General features: G+C 38.8%; 1 protein-coding gene across 12 annotated transcripts in view; it reads left to right on the top strand.

The window, feature by feature from the left end:
• Nucleotides 1–17,232, top strand: part of Eya1 (EYA transcriptional coactivator and phosphatase 1) — a 431,890-nt gene that overhangs the window by 302,527 nt on the left and 112,131 nt on the right. The gene's annotated exons all lie outside the window — the stretch shown is intronic.

Below are 17,232 nucleotides of genomic sequence, written 5' to 3'. Positions count from 1 at the left end.
CTTACAAGGCAGGAGGCACCACTGAGCTAAATCCCCAGCCCTAATGTATTTTGTTCTATTGTTATCTTGTAAAGGAGTGGAGCATCTCTTATTCAAAGTGCTTGAGACCAGAAATGTTTTGGATTTCAGATTTTTAGGATATTTGCATGTACATAATGAGATATCTTGGAGATGAGAACTAAGTCAAGACATGAATACATTGTTTCATGTACACCTTAAAAACATAGCCTGAGGGTAATTTTATATAATATTTATAGTTCTCTTGTGTGTTGACTGTGACCTGTCACATGAGGTCAAATGTGAAATATTCCATTTGTGATGACACATAGTTACACAAATATTTTAAATTTTGGAGCATTTTGGATTTGGGGATTAGAGATGCTCAAATTGTATTATACTTGATAGTTACCTTTTTATGTTTAATCTTGCTCTTCGCTTGAATCAATGCCTGATGTAGCAGACACAGTTGATCAGAGGACAATCAGCTATCAGAGTACAGCCAAGAGTTAAGGGAGCAAGGAGTGGAAATAAAGGAGAGGAAAAGAAAATCTTTAGGGGGGAAAGCTCTTGATTTTTAAAAAGAAATAAGGATATGCATAGCACTAAAGTAGGGATTGCTTTTATATACTTAGATTTTATTGCATCTGGATTTTGTTGCATTAGACAGTGCATTAAAACTTCTTAGTGTTTTTGTACATCCCTTGCTTGAATGACCTTTCTAGTGGGATTTTAGAATTCATTTTCCATGGCTGAGTTATTATTTTACATGGGTAATTCTTTGATGGTAATTCATTCAGTTTTAAATTATTAGACATAATATGACTTCCATATATCAAGCTAGATAATTATATGCTATTCAGCTTGAAACTTAACTTGCCAATGATGATGATGGATAATGGTATGCAGAATCCTACAAAATGCATATAGCCAGATTTGGTTGTGTAATTAAATTTCAATATATTCCTTAAATTTTAAGTGGAAATTTTAAATGGAATATGAAAAATACTTTGCCATTAATGATTCTTTGCCTAATTTTGGGAGTATTTTGACCTTCATGTGTTTTTTCAATACATTTTTGTAAATATAGTAATTTCTATGTCTAAAATTATTTTCAATCATTACCTTCTGCTGGGAAGTCCTTCTGAGTCGGCCTGGAATGGCTCATGGGCAGAGAGGTAGTCCTGGGGGCCAGGAACAGGCTAGAAGCCTCTCTGGACTCACGTGAGCCCTCATCCCCATTCCTGGGACCTCTCCAAGCCCAGCTGGCACCGAAGAGCTTGGGCTGGTGCTGACCAGCCCCTGAGGCCTGCTGGCTGGACCTTTGTGATCCCGACCAGCTGGCATAGGGTGGCTGACAGCTATGGCTACAGGACCTGAATCTGGGCTTGGGCCCCAGGGTGGAAGTGAGCTCTCCTTGCTGCTCTGCCCGTGATTTCTATGGGGTGAGTTGATGTAAGGGTCTCACTCAAGCCAAAAAGCCAGGACCTTTGCACAGCTCAGTCAACTCAGTGGGTCCCCAACCCAGGCAGCAGAAGGGGCTGACTGGGCCTGGTCCTTACCAACACAGATGGTGCAAACTCTCTTAACAGTGTTGTTTTTGTATCAATATGTTTGTGCAGTGATGAATGTATTTATTTCTCAGATTCGGGGTGAGCAAGTGGGTATGTGGCAGGCTCGGCTCTGCCACTGCCCTCCCCCGCCTGACTGAGCCATAGCAAGGGCTCCTCCAGGATTGCAAAAAAGGAAAAAAGAAAAGATGAACCTTTAAGCAAATAATCTCAGAGACTCGCAGCATAGCCATATACCACAGCCTGTGAAACAAACAATCTGGACCCAGACTGACTCTCCCAAAGTCACTGAGTTGGGGGGTATGTTTCCCATCCATCACCACTGGGGAAGCTGGGCTGATGGCCCGCTGCCCCACCCCATCAGTATTCACTGGACCTCAGGCCCCCATGCAGGAGTACGATCTAGCTGGGCGGGTGGGCAGGCAGATCCTTGCTCTTCTGTGGCGTCCTGAGTAGGAGGAGGCCTGGGCAGCCAGGAGGGTGGGGCTCAGGAAGCAGGTGCTGCATCCATTCTGTCCCCAGGCTTGGAGGACAAAAGCTGAAGGCATCAAGTCTGAGAAGAGAAGACGGGTCCTCAGCCTTGCCATGCCCCCTTTAAGGGACCAAGGTTCTGCTCTTCCCCAGAGTCATGCTGGAGCCGATGTTACTGAACCTGTGACTCGGATGCCAGTAATGGAACGGAGAGGGACCTGACCAGAGCCTCAGTCTGACATTCCAAACCAAGGATGGGTGGGAGCTGTGGGAATTGAGGCTGCCCAGGACCCCCTTCCTAGGATGCCCCCAGCTTCAGTCACCCTCTTTAATTTTCTACCAGGAACCCCTCCCCCTGCCTCACCTTGCTATTTATTGCTATAATTTATTGACCTCAAAAAAGCTACATAACAGACCTCATTTGGGACAAGGAGGGTCCCCAGGGCTCCCCCCCTCCACTTGGCAGGGCCCGGTGGGGCCAAGTGCTGAGGGGAGCCTCTCTGTACCCTACCCATCACTTGGTTCCCCCCTGCCCCTCTGGGGGCCCCTGGTTGGGCACTGGCCCACTTGCAAATACCTCGAGGGGGAGGGGAAGGGATGGGTTTATAGCTGTTTTGTTTCATTGGAACTGGAAGAGGGATCATGTCCTACTATGCCCTCCCAGAGAGGGGGAGGGACACTGGGATCGCACTCCTGTACTGGCCACTGCCATTGTCACTCATCACATTGAGTTCACCTCCCTCGAGAATTTGGATAAATTCAGGTTGGAGCTGCAGGTACGCAGCCCTCCAGTGTCATAGAAAAGAGATTCACTGATGACTGATCTCTCCATTCAGAAGCATGCAGTCTTAATGTACAGTGATGAGAAACTGTTATTTTATGATCTTTTCATTAAAAGCTTGATTGAAAAAAAAAACAAAATTATTTTCAAAATTCCTCACATTCTACTAATCCTAGAAGAACCATAGCTAGTGATTTTTATTTCTACCAATTTCATCTTATAGCTAGAATCTTGAAGAATGGTATATTTATTTTGTTATCTGAGGATATTTTTGCCTAGTTCATGCTCTGTGAAGATATTTTCAACCTTTAAAGTATAGGATATGGTGATTAGCTATTCAGAGATTTAGCTGCTAGGATTTAACACTTTCCTGCTGACTGCCTCACTGGGCAGCTTATACCACTCAATGGGACTGTCACATACTCCCAATGGGACAGTCATGCATGGATGGCCCTGTCATGAATGTGTTAATAATATTAGAATTTCATAATACTAGAGAAATAATGTAGTAGCCCAGAACTTAATCAACTGAACTGTGATGTATGTGCTTCCTCTAAGTGCTATGCTAGCTGATTTAAAGAACCTATGTGATGATGTCCTCATGGACCCATCAGACTTAGAAGGACTGGAGTGAAGACACAATGAAAGCCTGAAGCCTGGTTAACAGAATACTTCCTGAGACACACTGTGGGTCGATGGTTCTGCCACCGCCATCTGTGGGCTTTCAGCGTGAGTTAGTAAATCACTCTGACCAATGTGTGGTACATAGGAAGAACTCGTGGTTGTTTTCATCATTACTACTCTCATTGTGGTGGTGATGCGGTTACTAATAGTTTAGTAGTTCTTATTATAGTCTGGCTTTCTAAGAACATTCCAGTGGGGGCATATATGTGTGTGTGTGTGTGTTTGTATGTATGCATACACATATGATATAATTAAAATTTAACATGTATTGTGTAATAAAATAAAAATACATGTTTAAATTTTTTTTACCAACAGAGAATTTTAAGAACTTAATCCCAGAAAAAAGAGCTAGCTCTAACTAGCTGTTCTGGCATGGAAGGAAAATTACTGTCAAAAAGATCATACTTCTGTACCTTATACGAAAAAGGGGGAGTAGAGGGGACTGGGAGAAATAAGAGGAAGCAGCCAAGAACATGAAGTCTAAAAAGCCATGTTGGCCTGTAGGGAACAGGGAAAGGGGACGTTACCAGAACCTCTGCAGTAAGTCCTAGTCTCCTGTGAGCCACGGCAGTACATGGCATAGTACAGGAAAGGTAGACAAATGAGACTGAGAAGAAGCTGAGCTTTGGGTCTGATCAGTGCTGCTGTGGATGGCAAAGACGAAAGCCCCTAGCTTACTGCACCTTTTATTCAGTATTCAGTACATGGGGAGAAACAAATGTAACAAATGACTTCCAGAGAGTTCAGTACATCCTGCGTAAATAAGATGTAACAATCCAAGAACAAGGAGGACCTGAGTAGATGTTTGTTCCTCCCAGGATGTTTTCAGCTCCCAGGATGTTTCTTGTCCTGGAGAATCACAGCATCACTGGATCATTGAGGTCTCACTTGTGACTGAGGCCAAAATGGAATTATGTCTCAGAATTCCATAGCTGGGCTGTAGGCAGAACTAAGCTAACCAAATGATTTTTCCCTTAAAGTATATAGCATTGCTCCCGACATATCTCCCTTTCTTTTTGTTTTATGTGAAGGTGTTTTTAGGAAAAGTGACCACACCCAACAATAGCTTGTCCCTATATATTGTGAGGATCTATAGTGTGTTTGACTGGTTTAGCTGTCTATAATAAGCATAATTTCTCTCAATTGGGACTGTAAAAGGATTAAAAATCTAATTAATTTTTTTTAAACATTGTTGGCTAAAAAACTTAAAACTTTTGTTGAACTCACATAACTATTGTCTTTAGTTATACTTTTCTACTGGGTGTTTAAGACTAAGTTATGGTGAGACCTATATTAAATAAAATCAACCGCTTGCTCTCTAACAAGGTCCATTAAGTCTCCACAGGCACTGTCTTGGAACCATGCACAGAGCCTCTTAGCTCCTCTGTCAGTGTCAGCCATCAGGATGTGTCACGGCCTTGCTTAACCATGTTGCCTTCTGCGAAAGCATGGGAGATTTTTTTCCTCCAGGTGACATTCCTTTGGCACACTTTTTGTTGGATCTTTACTGTTTTGGTGTTCAGCAACCTCCCTACTCAGGAGGTTGAGTGACTCACCAAAAATGCAGGGTCTTGGAGATGGTTCCCTCATGACCTGGATCTTTTTGCTATTGTTGTTGTCCTTGGAGGGCCAGGGACAAAATATTGGCTGCCTTCTTAGCCCAAATACCTCTTCAGTTTTGGTCTCTAAACTTTGGTTGTTGAACACCCAGAAGAGAAGATCAATAATATTAGCATTGTAAGAGGACTAGTGAACTCAACTGTTATAATTTTACCTGGATATTAAGCATTTTGGAATACAGATATAGTTAAACTGTCATTATTGCCAATTATAGTTGTTCTTGTGGTTGGATCCCTAAGTAGCTATCTTTTTATTGGATGTAATCTAAGAAAAATAAATGAGCCTACAAGTGTGCCTATTATCATAGGTGGCTGGAGTGTCAGAGAAAGGCAAATATCTGAATCAAAAGGTTATTACCATAAACAATATGTGAAAGACCCATACAATTAGAGGGCATGAATACATTTTGTACACCAGAAAAGGAGCAGTATTAAATATCACAATTACATAAAACTTTATGTTCTTCAATGTAGTTTGGTACCAAAACCATCTTTCTAATAACACTCTTGTTTATGCCACAGAAATTAAGCTTTTGAAGATGACCAATGTAGACATATCACAATAACACTGTCAGAACTTGATAAACAATGTAATCAGTTTATAATAACATAGATAATATTTATTGCAGTGTGTCTCCCATAAGATTATGAAAATTACTAGGGGGTCCCTTTAGTGAATTAAGACCAGAATAATTATTTTCTGGGCGGCCACTTCTTTATTCACCAAAGGGAGTACCCATGGCCTCTATGTACTTCGACTAATCTCAATGGTACTTTGATCGGTTAGCAACCAGGGGGAAGAAGGTCATAACTTTAATTTAATAACATTTATCTGTAAGCCAATCCAATAATAGGTGAATACCTTTAAGGAAAAAAAAATTTTTTTTTTCAGAAAGTCAAAAGGAAAAGAGGGGAAAAAAAATTTGAGGTCAACTGTAAAAATGGACAAACAGACAACACACAAACATATAAGAAAATTTATTTATTTTTTCCCATTAAGTTTATTGGTACATTTTTGGTATAAAATACAGTTACATTCATCATTGGGATCTTATACGTTTACATGAGTCTCTTGGTTCTTATTTTGTTCCCCTTCCCTTGCCCTCCCTTCACCCCCTCCACCCTTCCCTATTTGCAAAGACCTTGTTTACATTTTTTCCCCTTCTCATACTTTTTCCTTTCCCTTGTTTCCCTTCCCCTATCCCTCACAATTCCCCTGCTCTTTTAGACCTTTTCTTCCTGTTACACAATATCAGTTATACATTTTTTAAGTTACAATATTAAGATCTAGGAGACATTACCACAGATTTAACAGAATTTGAAAAGGATTTAGAAAACATATTACAAAACTCTTTTTTGAAACAAATTTGACAACTTCTAAGAAGTACCTTGGAAAACAAATTAATGAAACTAACTCTGGAGGAAATATAAAATTTGAATAGCACCTATTAAAGTATATTCCAAGCTTGAAAACCTACCTATATGGGAACAGCAGGCTCATAAACATTTTAACTGATAAATTATATCAAACAATTAAAGCAGAAAAAAGAAGGAACACTTCTCCCCTTATTTTAGGAACTCAACATTGTGCTAATCCTAAAACTGGATAAAGATAATAGAAGAAAAAAGTATGAACATAGATAGAAATTTGTTTAACAAAACAAACTATTGTCAGATCTGGCAGGATGTAGAAAGTGGTTTTGTTATAGGGATGGCACTGTTGGTTTAGCATTGAAAGATCCACCCCCAAAAGTCATCATTTCAACAGAGGAAAGGAAAAAGCCATATGATCCTGTCACTAGTTGGAAAAAAAGTATTGGACTAAATTCTACAGCTGTTCATGATAAAGCTATCAGGAGCCTAGAAGTAGAACAGAACCTTCTCAACAGATAAGACATGTACTCCATACTTCCAGCGAGAATGCCTTATATAAATGGAGAAGATACAATGCTTTCTCCTTAAGGTGGGGAACAAGGGCAGATATGCTTACTCTTTATCTGTCCATTAAACTTTGAAACCTAGTCTCCACCAAAATAGTCTGGCAATAAAATGACACAACTAGGATAGGACTGGCACGGCATAAACAAAATCTTTATATGTACACGAAATGCTCATCTACAGAGAAAATACTAAGAAATCTCTAGGAGCCCCTAGAACTTGTACTTGAATTTAGCAGGATTAGAAAGCACAAGGTATATATAAAAATTCAGGTCTGTGTATACTTGCTATAAATGAAGAATTGGATATTGAAATTTAAAAGTTATGTAGGAGTACAAAGGACCTAGAAAAGTTAAAAACAAAAACAGTGTTGGAAGACATTTAGTACCTAATTTTAGGACTTCTTCTAAAGCTACAGTAATCAAGGCGGTGTTGGTGTAAGGAAAGACATATAGATCATTGGAATAAAACAGAGAATCTAGAAACAGAACTACACATATATGGTACACTGAGTTTTGAAAGATTATTTAACATTAGCATTTTATAGAATATAAACTCAATTCAAGAGCCGAGGAAGAGATAGTGTTTTCAGCAAATGGCACTAGAACACCTGGTATCCGTATATAAAAAATTAACCTCAACTCTTTTTTTCCATACATGAAAATAACTTGAAGGGATCTATGAACCTAAACAAGAAAGCTTTAAATTATAAAACTTTAAGAAGAAATTATAAGGGAAAATATTTATGAATTCAGGGTAGGCGAGAACTACCTAGGAAACAAAAAACATGATGTATAAAAGAAAAAAAGTGATAAATGAGATTCCATCAAAATTTAGAACTTTAAATGACATCATTAAAATGAAAAGTAATCCTTAAACAGACCATATTTACAATACATGTAACTTATGACCAGAATATATAAAGAATTCTTAGAGCTCATTAATAGACAACCCAATTAAAATGTAGACATAAGAAGATGATAAATAGCCAGTATAGCATAAGGACTAGTGTGCAACTCTAGAATCAGAAAAATACTAATCAGTACAATAATAAGATTGAATTATACACTCATTAGGGAGATGAAAAGGTTCTTTTTGTATTAAATTCTTTTATTGGTACATTGTAGGTATACAACACAATTACATTTCTCGTTGGGAATTGTACCTTTACATGATGCATCTTGGTTCTTATTTTTTCCCCATTCCTAGTCCTCCCTTCACCCGCTCCACCCTTCCCTATTTACAAAGACTTTATTTCCATTTTTTACATTTCTCATCATTTTTTCCTTTCCCTTTTTTCCTTTCCCCTGCCCCTCCCACTACCCCTACCCCTTTGGACATTTTCTTCCTATTTTGCATTTCGATTATTCATTCTAATCATTGGTACATTTTAGGTATACAATATAATGACATTCATCATTGGAAATTTGCACCTTTACGTAGTCTCTCTTGGTTCTTATTTTTCATCCTTGCCCAGCCCACCCTTCAACACCTCCAGTCCTCCCTATTTACAAAGATTTTGTTCCTGTTTTTCCATTTTCTTATATTAATCCCATTCCCTTCTATCCTTTCCCTTAGCCCTCCCACTTCCTTCCCCTTTGCCCCTTTTCTTCCTATTTCACATTACCTATTATACATTTAGTACTAATTTACACTTTCAGTTTGTTACACCAGAGAAACTATTCGGTATTTACACGTGTGTCCTATTTATTTCACTTAAGAGTATCGCCTCAATGTGCATCCACTTAGCTATAAATGTCTCTAATTTCTCATTTTTTATGGCTGAGTAGTACTCCATTTTATTAAAAAAACCACATTTTCTTTATCCAGTCTCCAGCTGGTGGACATTTGGGCTGTTTCCAAGTTTTAGCTATTACAAACTGTGCTGCTATGAACATGGGTGCACATATATCACTGTGGTATGATTCTTTTAATTCTTTGGGGACGATCCCCAGCAGTGGAATAGCGGGGTCAAATGGGACTTCCAGTCCTAGTTCTTTGAGGTATCTCCATACTGATTTCCACAGTGGTTGCACCAGTCTACACACCCACCAGCAGTGGAGCAGGGTTCCTCTTTCCCCACAGCCCTGCCAGCATTTGTTATTGGTTGATTTCATGTTAGCAGCCATTCTTTCTGGAGTGAAGTGGAATCTCAGCATTGTTTTCATTTGCATCTCTCAAATGACCAGTGATGTTGAACATTTTTTCATGTATTTATTTGCTATTTCTACTTCCTTTTCTGAGAAATGTCTGTTCATTTCAGATGCCCATTTTCAGATTGGGTCTTTCAATTTGGGAGGTCTGATCTTTTTAAGTTCTTTATAGATTCAAGATAGTAGACCTTTGTTTGAGGAAGAGCAGGTGAAGATTTTTTCCAACATTGTGGGTTGTCTCTTCACACTGCTGGTGGTTTCTCTTGCTGTGCAGAAGCCTTTTAATAAGAAGAGATCCCATTTGTTGATTGTTTGTGCTAGTTCATGGGCAACTGAGGTTTTGTTCATAAAATCTTTTCCTACACCGATGTCTTCAAGGGTTCTACCTAACCTCTGTTCCAACTGGTTCAGAGTTTCTATTTTAATATTTAGATCTTTAATCCATTTTGATTTTAGTTTACTTCATGGTGAGAGATATAGGTCTAGTTTTAATCTTTGGCAAGTTGAGGCCCAATTTTTCCAGCACCATTTATTAAAGAGGCTATCTTACCTCCAGTGGGGGTGTTTGACTCCTTTGTTGAAGATGAGATGGCTGAGTGTGTCTGGCCTTGTTTCTGCATCTTCTAATCTGTTCCACTGGTCCTCAAGCCTGTTTCTTTGCCAGTACCATGCTGTTTTTATCACAGTAGCTTTGTAGTAGAGTTGCAGGTTGGGGATTGTGATACCCCCTGCCATGTCTCTGTTACCTAGAATTGCTTTTGCTATTCTGGGTCTCTTCTTCTCCCAAATGAATTTTTGGATTGTTTTCTCGAGGTCTATGAAGTATGCTGCTGGGATCTCAATTGGAATTGCATTAAATCTATATAGCAGTTTTGGAAGTATGGCCATTTTCACTATATTAATCTTTCCTACCCAGGAGCAGGGGATGTCTGTCCATTTTCTGATATCATCTTCAATCTCTCTTTTCAGAGTGCCATAGTTTTCAGAGAAGAGGTCTTTGATTTCTTTCATTAGGATGATTCCTAGGTATTTCAGTTTTTTGGATGCTATTGTGAAAGGAATTATTTGCCCTATTTCTCTCTCAGTGTGTCTGTCATTTTTGTAGAGGAAAGCTATTGATTTTTGTGTGTTGACCTTGTAACCAGCTACTTGACTGAATTTGGTTATTAACTCTAGAAGACTTTTGGTGGAGTTCTTGGGGTCTTCTATATAGAGTATCATGTCATCTGCAAATAATGACAATTTGACTTCTTCATTACCTATCTTTATTTCTTTTATTTCTTTCTCTTATCTAATTGCCGTGGCTAATGTTTCCAGAACTATATTGAACAAGAGTGGTGATAGTGGACATCCTTGTCTTTTTCCTGATTTTAGTGTGAAGGATTTCAGTTTTTGACCATTTAGTATGATACTGGCTGTTGGTATTTCATAGATGGCTTCTATCAGTTTGAGGTAGAGACCATCTATTCCAATTTTTTCTAGGGTTTTTATCATAAATGCATGTTGGATTTTGTCAAATGCTTTTTCTGCATCTATGGAGATAATCCTATGGTTTTTGTTCTTGGCTCTATTGATATAGTGTATTACATTGAATGATTTTCGTATATTGGACCATGCCTGCATCCCTGGGATGAATCCCACTTGATCAGGGTGTATGATCTTCTTGATGATCTTCTGCATTCTGTTTGCCAGTATCTTATTAAGGATTTTTGCATCTATGTTCATTAGTGAGATTGGCCTATAGTTCTCTTTTTCAGTTGGGTCTTTCTCTGCTTTGGGGATCAAGGTGATGCTTGCTTCCAGGAATGAATTTGGGAGTATTGCTTCCCTTTCAATTTCAAGATGAAAAGTTTTAAAACCCTTGTCATGTCTTTTTCTTTTTGTTGGATTCTCCCCCTTTGCATTGAATTTGTCATGCCCAATGGATTCATTCTGCTGGGTTTCCTGGGGTTGTGATCCTCATTGTTTTTTCCTAGGGTATTGTCTAAAATTTTTTGGTATGCCAGTTTGGTATTCATGAAGTGTCTGAGGTCCTCTTTGTTATGAAAGTATCTTATTTCTCCATCAATTTTGAAAGATAGTTTTGCAGGGTACATCAGTCTGGGTTGGAGGCTGTTTTCCTTTAGGGCTTGAAATACATCACTCCAAGCTCTTCTTGCCTTGAGGGTTTGCATTGAGAAGTCTGCTGTGATTCTGATGGGCTTTCCTTTGTATGTGATTTGTTTTTCTCTCACTACTTGTAGAATTTTGTTCTTCTGTTGGATTTCTGGAATCCTAACTGTTATATACCTATGTGTAGATTTTTTTTTTATTAAGGCTAGCTAGAGTCCTATATGCCTCCCTTATCTGTATGTCAAGTTCTTTTCCCCTCCTTGGGAAGTTTTCTGCCATCACCTCTGTGAACAGTTTTTTTATGTCATCTTCACTCTCTCCTGTTTCTTCATTGACTCCAATCAGTCTTATGTTATTCTTCTTTGCATTATCTAGCAGCTGCTGGATTGATTTCTCCTGTTCCCTTACAATTTTAAAGCAATTTTTATTTTCCTGGTCACTAATTGCAATCTTATCTTCTATATGTGAAATTCTATCCTCACATTGGTTCATTCTGCTGCTCAGACTTTCGATGGAGTTTTTAATCTCTTGGAAATCTGTTTGTATCTGTTTTATGGATTCCATTTGTTTCCTATGTTGGGATTCCATCATGTTCCTCAGATCCTCTATTTTTTTGTCTGTGTCCTCTCTAGATTTATTAATCTTATCTTGCACCATGAGCACAATCTTTGCTGTTATCTGAGTAATTATTTCTGATTTCATTTTTCCCAGATCCTCTTTTGTTGTCAGTTCAGAGAGTCCAGGTGGTTGAGTATCAGATTGTTTCATCTCGTTTCCCTTTGGGGTTGCTGTAGGTGATCCAGAAGTCTGTTTTTGAGGCTTGTTTATGTGTCTTCTCATTTCCACGGGAGGGTGGTTCTTCTGGTGCCCACGCGGCTCACCCTCTCTGCCCTAGGAGCCTGGGATGGAGGCGGGGAGCTTCCTTCTGGGTGCTGGGCCATATAAGACAATTTATAAAATGAGAGTGTACTCACATATATTTGTCCAAATTGAATTATAATATCCCTTTCATGATTTTTAGGTTTATAATTGTGTATAAGACTGGTCAAAAACTTTTCTAGTGAATTAACAGAGATCTCTTGAGATTAGAATCAGAAGGAATGCAAGTACTTTTATACCAATAAATGTAAAAACATTTTCAAGTTGTGCTCCCCCCTTTTTAATCTATGTTTATTCTTCCTCTGGGGACATCATCTCAATCCTGGACCCCGCTGTGGATTTGTTGGTCATTGCTGGTGAGGTGGGTCTCTCAGGTGCAGCTGGCTCATGGCTCTCAGCCGGGGTGCTATCACCCATTCTCCAAGATGTTGGTAGTTCCACCAGTGAGACCCATGGTCTCACATTCCAGGAGGGCAGCCACAAGGTTTCATCATTATCTGTTAGGACACAGGCAAAACCTCTCACCCAAGTTATTAAGGCAGGAGAAATTTTTTGACATATGGCCTTTTATAATCTTAAAAACAAGTTTAATAATTTAGGCTCTAAGGTAGAACAGACCATAGATCCTTCCAGTCTTTGAGTCAACCAAATTGCATAAGAGGAATCACTTAAAATATTAAGAGGTTGGGGAGGGAAGTTTTCAATCACAAATAAAATGGCTAGCAACTCTGACCTCTGAGCAGAGTGGACTAAGGCCCAAGTGGGGAGCATTTGGTAGGGAGAGATGATCACCCCTTCGCTGGGCCTCACAGCGAATGGTACCTACATGTTCCCATGCTATTAAGTTAGTTGTCCCTTCCTGGGGAAAAGATGGGATGTACATTTCTATGTCTTTTAACAAATCTATCACAGCATCCTTAGGTACTAGGTACATACATAGCTTGCTTTAACAGCGACTTAAGTAATTTGCCAAAGTTATGCTGCTCCGATGACAAGAGACTGACCCATAGTTGTAACTCAGCAAAGTTAGAAAATTACCCCCAGCTGGACACACTTACCACCAGTGTCCCTTGTCCAAGTCTGGAAATCGTTCTGGGAGATCCGTGTGCTGTCTCTCTTACTCCGAGTTTGTCTCACAGGCGAGTTCACCCTTGGATCCGATTCACATCCACGTTGGGTGCCAAATGTAGGGAACAGGGAAAGGGGACGTTACTAGAACCTCTGCAGTAAGTCCTAGTCTCCTACAAGCCATGGCAGTACATTACAAATTACAGGAAAGGTAGAAAAATGAGACTGAGAAGAAGCTGAGCTTTGGATCTAATCAGTGCTCCTCTGGATGGCAAAGACAAAAGCCCCCAGCTTACTGCACCTTTTATTCAGTATTCAGTACATGGGGAGAAACAAATGTAACAAATGACTTGCAGAGAGTTCAGTACATCCTGCATAAATAAGATGTAACAATCCAAGAACAATGAGGAACTGAGTAGATGTTTGTTCCTCCCAGGATATTTTCAGCTCCCAGGATGTTTCTTGTCCTGGAGAATCACAGCATCACTGGATCATTGAGGTCTCACTTGTGACTGAGGCCAAAATGGAATTATGTCTCAGAATTCCATAGCTGGGCTGTAGGCAAAACTAAGCTAACCAAATGATTTTTCCCTAAAATTATGTAACATTGCTCCCGACATTGGCCACAGTAATGATGGGCTATTGATAGTGGCAGAAGGGTGGGAAGTACAGAAGAACCATTAAAATATAATGGTAGGAAAGGAGAATCAACTACATCCATCCTTGTGCCATAGTCATCCTGCAGTCACATCTCTACTTTGAGCTCAAGGAATGAGTAGAAATAAAGAAAAAAAGATAGGCATTTAAAGTGAAATTTAGTTTAGAAGATGGGGATGTGACAAGCTTTGCTGTGTAGAAGTGGAAGACTATAGTGCCCTTATAACAAAATAAAATAATAACTGACATTTACTGAACACTTTTTATATGCCAAAGACTATTATACTGATTTCATTTATACCATCTCATTTAATCTTTACAACTCTGAACAATGACTTTAAAGGCTATGAATGTGAAAATAATGAATAATGCATAAAGTTAGCATTAATTTAGTTTCTACAGTATAAGCAGTTACTCAAGGATTGCAACTCAGAATTCAAATGGAGAACAGTCTGATTCTGCCATATTGGACACACATCTAAGTAAATTGCAGTACCTAGAGAAAACTACAAAAAGCCACAATGTTGTTGCCTATAGTACTTATATCTAAGGATAGAGGTGGTCTTTAAAACTGAGACACTGTATTACACAGCTAGATATATAACTAGTCATTGCTTTATTGCTGGTGAAGCTCCAGAAAAATTTTTTAGAGAACCCATTTCCAAGCACTGTTTGTGCTTTCACACTTTCACAGCTCTTAAGGAACAGATTTATTTGGCAGTTCCTGGCCTTTTCACCACTGTGGAGCCTTGGAGCTGGGCCAGCCTTGCTTGGTGCCAACATTTAGTCCAGATGATCCTTCTGGACCCTTCTACACTAATGTTCAATGCTCTGTCATGGCAGGCAGGCTTCTGTAACAATGGCCTGTGCCACTTTAGGCCAAACAAGGATGAGATAGATTTTTGTTTTGCATATACTAGCCCTAAAAATCCCCTGAAATAAAATCTCAATGATTAGGAAATCTTATTGCTTTTACTTTTGCTGCAAGATTACTAAAAAATCTATTTCTGCTTGATTTCTTTTCTGCAACTAGTGAAAGATTAGAAATTTAAATTCTGCTGATGAAGACAAAACTGTTCTTATTCATTGACAACTGTAGAGTTCACCCTGAGGAAGTGAAATCCTTGCCTGTTTGTTTTTGATATCTTCTTGTTCTCCAATGTTAGTCTTAATATTTCTGGAAGAAAATTTGGAATGGTCTGCGGAAGTTTTCCTCCACACACCCTTGGCAGACTTTCCGCAGACACACTAGTTGAAGGGGTAGGTGTAGAAGGGAAAAGAGCTTGGAGAACGCAGGGTTTGTTGTGCAGAAAATGTAGATGGTGCTTTCTGTGTTGCGCACTAATTGAAGGGTGTTATGTGTGAGTTTGTGTGTGCCCATACATGTGCCCACAGCATGCATATACACTTAATGAGAAAACCACATAGGAGTAGTTAGTATAGCCTCAGATTTACTGACAAATTTTACAGACTATCTGCTCAGTATGTCACAAACAGCCTTTATTTTCCATTTATGTAAAAATGGCAACTGACTTAAAATCAAGCTCTTAGTTTTGGTTTTTTAAAAATGCAAGTTTCAGAGATGCCAGTAACATCACTATCTATTTAAATCCCACACACCATATAGATAGTTCATCTAGCACAAAAGCAGTAGACTATGTTCATAATGATGGTTCTGAATCACGTAATGAAATGAGATTTTCCTTAGTAGTGTGTTGGAGGTAAGAAAGTGTATAGTTCACTTGCAAAAGATTTTACACGCATGAAAATAAAACATTAAAGTGAAGTTGTGTCACTTAACTGGTTAAACCTCAGCTTTGGGAAAACCCAATCTTCCATAACTATGCTCTGTTGATTCTAGACTGTTGAAGGTGGTGACCATCTTCATTTGTATTTTTATCTCTCTACTATTACTAATAATTGTTAACTATCAAGAGGTCTCTGCCCCAATGAAAGTTAGAAAATAAGATTCACAAAGACTATAGTAACATTTACCTGCAAAAGTGAATCTGAAATATAGCATAATAAAAAATTCAGTTAATAGCTGATGGCACATACCTGTAATTCCAGTGCTCTGGGAGGCTGTGACAGGAGGATCACAAATTTGAGTCTTGCCTGGAGAACTTAGCAAGACTCTTTCTCAAAATAGAAAGGGCTGGGAATGTAACTCAGTGAAAAAGTCATGAGTTCAATCCCAGTACTATAAAACTAAAACTAAAAAGAAATTTTAAAAAAGAAAATAGTCTTCTCCAATTAGTAGATTGTGAGCTGGTTAGAGATACCTCAGAATCACCATAACAGAGGTACCAAATGCCTCACTTAAGCATTTTATTGCCCCAGAATAGCAGTGATGGTGTGGGGCATTCCTGTCATTCTATAGGAGGGAAGGTGTCAGGATTTACCATGAGAGATGGGAGGCACTGCACAGATGTACATGTACTAAGCCCACAAGCCCTGGAAACTCTGCTTTGTTTATTTTCCTTTCAGCTTTATTGCTCTCACTTAGAGAAAAAAATAACTCAAATTCTAACTCTATGTCTACGTTGTTTGTTCTGCCAAAGAGATTGGCATTCAACCTAGTGAAGAGAAACAGTAAATCAGGGCAGAAGTGTGCAAAAGGATTTATGGAAGGGCACACATCCCTGCCTCTCACCACACCTCAGGTACCCATGGCTCATGATGAAGTGAGGATAATCTAAGAACATCACTCTTGTTGCCTTTGATCGCCTCACTATAGCTTTTCGAATATATAATTGAACTGTTCCACTTATTGGTCATTTAGAACCTCAGCAAAATATGCTGTTATGCTTTGAAAGTTTTTCACTATCTACAGATAGATTTTTTTCTAAAATAATGACTCCAAAAGATACAGTCTGAGTGAAATATTTATTAAGCCTTTTCATTATTTGCTATGATAAAACTTTTGAGATTCATACCTTCAGACATAAAATGGCCTGATGGGATAGGGATTGGAGAATCATTGTGGATGCGTACACCCATGTGTCAGTATTCTTAATTACTTTGCCAGTCAACTCATTTATTTTTTATTTTTTGCCTTTTTTTACACTCAGGTTTTGTGGGGGTTTTTGCTAGGTTCACTTTTTTTTTTAAGTAACATTCCGTTTCAGTTCTTTTGGCATCTTGTGTTACCAAAAGTGGTAAAAATTGTATGTAAATCTCTTTAAATCCAGGTATAGCAGTAATTTATGACCAATACCAATTTTTTGTTTAGTTGAGTTATTTTAATTAAAATATGCAGGAATATATCAAGAAAAGCCAATGTAAAGGCTTGTGATCTTTAT

The sequence above is a fragment of the Heterocephalus glaber genome, unplaced genomic scaffold, assembly GCF_053883595.1.
Source record: "Heterocephalus glaber isolate CG9 unplaced genomic scaffold, H.glaber_assembly_v1.0 deba00001553, whole genome shotgun sequence".
NCBI lineage: Eukaryota > Metazoa > Chordata > Mammalia > Rodentia > Bathyergidae > Heterocephalus > Heterocephalus glaber.
The sequence above is the reverse complement of the archived record's forward strand: the minus strand, read 5'-3'. Positions and strand labels throughout refer to the sequence as shown.